At 38.7% G+C, this 4,585-nt stretch overlaps 1 non-coding gene across 1 annotated transcript; it reads right to left on the reverse strand.

Annotated features, from left to right (window-relative positions):
* Nucleotides 1–332: 332 nt before the first annotated feature.
* LOC129847642 (U6 spliceosomal RNA) lies at nt 333–439 on the reverse strand. The gene has a single exon (XR_008758450.1). It is a non-coding gene; the product is annotated as a U6 spliceosomal RNA (small nuclear RNA).
* Nucleotides 440–4,585: the final 4,146 nt, after the last annotated feature.

The following is a 4,585-nucleotide window of genomic DNA, read 5'->3' on the forward strand; positions in this document are numbered from 1 at the left end:
TCTCCAATTCATTTGTATATATTGAATAAAGTTGGACTCAGAGTGCAACCTTGTCTCACTCGCCAATTCATTTCTAAACTTTGAATAAAGTTGAACTCAGCCTGCAACCGTGCCTAACTCCCCAATTCATTTTCAAAATGTTGAATAAAGTTGGTCTCAGACTGCAACCTTGTCTCACTCCCCAATTCAAAATAAGGAACGCTTCATTCTACTGTAGACCGAGCTTCTCTCAGCCAGCAATTCCCCTCCTCCTTAGACTGAGAAGAATGGGATGGGCAATTTATTCCTCCGGTCAATCTTCTCTGTTTGGTTCCAGTTTCTCGACGTGTGAGGAAAATGAGGAGCGCTTCACGGATTTGCGTGTCATCCTTTCGCAGGGGCCATGCTAATCTTCTCTGTATCGATCCAATTTTAGTATACGTGCTGCCAAAGCGAGCACAATACAAACCTAGGAGAGGCCCTCATATATAGGACACAACCCCTCTGATGGTTCTGGTCATGGTTGGGGTCAAACAGGGTTCAAACTGACCTTCAGACCCTCAAAAACCACCCCTAGAATATTGCTGTGATGTTTAAACTTTATTTGTCGATGTAGAACTTGAAATAGAATTGACTTTTGATTTTTTAAAGAATGATCTCAGACTAAAATGTAGTTTAAAAACGAAGCCTTTTATGATTCACAGGGCTCTTGGTCTCTAACCCCTCACCTGCTGCTTTTAGTTGCTCCTCCCCAAGTCTTTGTTCCCCTGCCCCGACCACTTCCCACCCTTCCCCCGTTTTCTGCAACATGGCCTGGCCAAAGATACGTATAACTAACTCCCCAATTAGTAGAGGGAGAGAGAGAGAGTCTGAGTCTGACTTTGATGTCTGTTTAAATGTTGTGACATTCAAGTTTGTTATGTTTAATACAGCTGGACTAAAATTTAAGAAATTTTTGATTTTACAATATGCATATATTTACTACTGTTGGATAGATAACAGTCTATAGTTTCTAAAAACGTTTGAATTATTTCTCTAAGTGGAACAGTTCTATTTTTACAGCCATTTTCCCAGCCGAATTGAGATTTCCAAAATGCGATGTGTCTATTTAAGACCTTGTCTATACAAGGTCATGACACTTAGGACCGTAGAAACACGTCATACGCCTTCATCTGGGTGTAATGCGGAAGTGAGAGTTGAAAGCAGTCGAATATCTCTTCCATGGACTGAATACCACATCTTCTTGTGAGACCTGCGCAGTTAAAAAAAAAATCCGGGCGCGAGGCAGAATCTGGACTCGGCTCATGGAAGACGCTCGTTTAAGTTGAATATGACCTCTAGATACGATATTATTTGATACATGTCACAAAATCATCCTAAAGTATGTTTTTTCAATATACTTTAATTATATTATTGCAATTTATTCTGGACTTTAGACGTGATGCTTTGGAAGAATTTTTTGAAGACAGAAAGATTAGCGCCGCACGACCGTTGTGCTTGCTAACCAAAGAGGAAAATATTTCGTTCTGGAACCCAACTAAAGACTGTACTGGACATTGGACCCCGTTACAACATTCTGATGGAATATCAACAAAGATAAGGACCCAATTTGGGATGCTTTTTCATATATCTGTCGAACTGTGCTATGCTAACTGTGCTAACTGTGCTATGCTAGCGCTTGACTAGAATCAATGCTGCCGTATGCTAGCTTATGTTGTTAGCTAATATAACGATATATTGTGTTTTCGCTGTAAAACACTTCAAAAATCGGAAATATTGGCTCTATTCACACGATATTTGTCTTTCATTAGCTATCCACCATATGTTTTTCTGAAATGTTTTATGAGGTGTAATTAGTAGTTGACGTTGGTGTCTGTATTTTCTCTGGCTACTCCCGTCTGATTTCAGACTGTAGCTATGCTGTAGCAATGATGGGAGCAGTACTGTAAAACTGATTTATAGCTAAAATATGCACATTTTATGAACAAAACATAGATTTATTGTGTAACATGTTATAGGACTGTCATCTGAGGTAGTTTTTTTTAGGTTCTTTAGGTTGGTTTTAGGTTATTTCGGTTGGCTTGTGCATGCTACTTGAATCATAATTCATACATCATAATCATACGTGTCTGTCCACTTTTGTATTTGGTGGTGAGCTAACATAAATATATGTGGTGTTTTCTCTGTAAAACATTTAAAAAATCGGACATGTTGGCTGGATTCACAAGATGTTTATCTTTCAAATGCTGTATTGGACTTGTTAATGTGTGAAAGTTAAATATTTAAAAAAAAAATAGATTTTGAATTTCGCGCCCTGCAGCTGTTGTCATTTTCGTTCCGACGTCGGGCTTGCAGCCCAAACAGGTTAACCTGTTGGGGATGGGGGCGCTGTTTAGACTACTTATGCTAATTTGGCTAATTTTTTAAACGGCTTCCCACAAAATCCTTGATCGTACAATATGCATATTATTATTATTATTGGATAGAAAACAGTCTATAGTTTCTATAGGAGTTGAAATTTTGTCTCTAAGTGGAACAGAGCCCATTCTACAGCAATTTCCCTGACATGGAGTCAGATTTGAGAAATGTTGGCCACTCTTCTGAAGTCATTTAAAAGGGCACTGTCGTTGCTATGACTATACGGACACTTCTTACGTCTTCCCCTGGATGCCTTTACGTGATGACGAGTCCAACGGGCTCGATTGCTCGTTCACAGGCCCTACAAATGAAAAAACCCTGAAGCTAGTCATTCTTTTGGAGCTGCGTAACGCGCGTGCTGGACACCGACCCGCTCCTGTTCCAAGCGTTAGTTTAGCCTGTTATATTTCTCCGGTCATCTTTTCACTCGTTATAGGAGTTAAAAACATCATAAGGTAGTTAATTTAAAGCGTTTTATAGCAATTTATATCCGTTTAGTGCGATTTTGGGACATTTATTTTTGCAACGATGTGAAAAGTTGGGCATGCTTTTCAGTTCATCCCGAACTCAGTTGACATTTCCACATGGCAAGAGGACAGCTTTCCACCAAAAGACGATTTCTCCCAAGAAAGGATCCTTTGCCCAAGATACTGATGGAAGAACAGCTCAAGGTAGGACATTTTTATTATGATAAATCGTGTTTCTGTCGAAACATTTTAGTGGCTTAGGACGCCATGTTTTTTGACGTAGCTTCGCTTGGCGCAAACTGTATTGAAAAGTAAGGATAAATTAAAAAATGTAATAACGCAATTGTATTAAGAATTAAATTGTCTATCAATCCCTGTCCACCCTATATTTTTTAGTCACGTTTATGAGTATTTATGTATAAGAGTAGATCACTGTCTAAGTGGCGCAAGGACATTTTCTGACCAGCTGAGCTACATTTCACATTGTCTAACCATGATTTTGGTGGCTAAATATAAACATTTTCGATCAAACTGTATATGCATGTTGTAATGTGATGTTACAGGAGTGTCATCGGAAGAATTCTGAGAAGGTTAGTGAAAAAATTAATATCTTTTGGCGATGTTGACTTTTATCGCTCACTTTGGCTAGAATCAATGCTGGGCTGCTAATTGCTATGTGCTAAGCTAATATAACGATTTATTGTGTTTTCGCTGTAAGACACTTAGAAAATCTGAAATATTGTCTGTATTCACAGGATCTGTGTCTTTCGATTCGTGTATGCTGTGTATTTTTACGAAATGTTTGATGATTAGTAGTTAGGTAAACACGTTGCTCATTGTAATTATTCTAGTCCATTTGTGATGGTGGGTGCAATTGTAAACTATGCCATATACCTGAAATATGCACTTTTTTCTAACAAAACCTATCCCATACCATAAATATGTTATCAGACTGTCATCTAATGAGTTTTTTTGTTGGTTAGGGGCTATAAATATCTTAGTTTAGCCGAATTGGTGATGGCTACTGGTGTTGGTGGACAAATAAAAGATGGTGGATTATGCTAATGTGTTTTTAGGTAATAGATGTACATCTTTACATATTGTGTCTTCCCTGTAAAACATTTTAAAAATCGGAAATGTTGACTGGATTCACAAGATCTGTGTCTTTCATTAGCTGTATTGGACTTTAATGTGTGAAAGTTAAATATTTTAAAAAAATATTTTTTTTGAATTTCGCGGCACTGGTTTTTCAGTGGGGGGGGGGGGGGTGTGCCGCTAGCGCCACGCTGATCCTAGACAGGTTAAGAGGCCGTTTGAAAATGTGCACATATTTTCCAGTTTTTTCAATATTCACCCTGCAGCCTGAAGAAGTTTTAAACCCTGTCTCTCTCTCCAATTCATTTGTATATATTGAATAAAGTTGGACTCAGAGTGCAACCTTGTCTCACTCGCCAATTCATTTCTAAACTTTGAATAAAGTTGAACTCAGCCTGCAACCGTGCCTAACTCCCCAATTCATTTTCAAAATGTTGAATAAAGTTGGTCTCAGACTGCAACCTTGTCTCACTCCCCAATTCAAAATAAGGAACGCTTCATTCTACTGTAGACCGAGCTTCTCTCAGCCAGCAATTCCCCTCCTCCTTAGACTGAGAAGAATGGGATGGGCAATTTATTCCTCCGGTCAATCTTCTCTGTTTGGTTCCAGTTTCTCGACGTGTGAG

This window comes from Salvelinus fontinalis, unplaced genomic scaffold (genome assembly GCF_029448725.1).
Source record: "Salvelinus fontinalis isolate EN_2023a unplaced genomic scaffold, ASM2944872v1 scaffold_0907, whole genome shotgun sequence".
NCBI classification, from domain to species: domain Eukaryota; kingdom Metazoa; phylum Chordata; class Actinopteri; order Salmoniformes; family Salmonidae; genus Salvelinus; species Salvelinus fontinalis.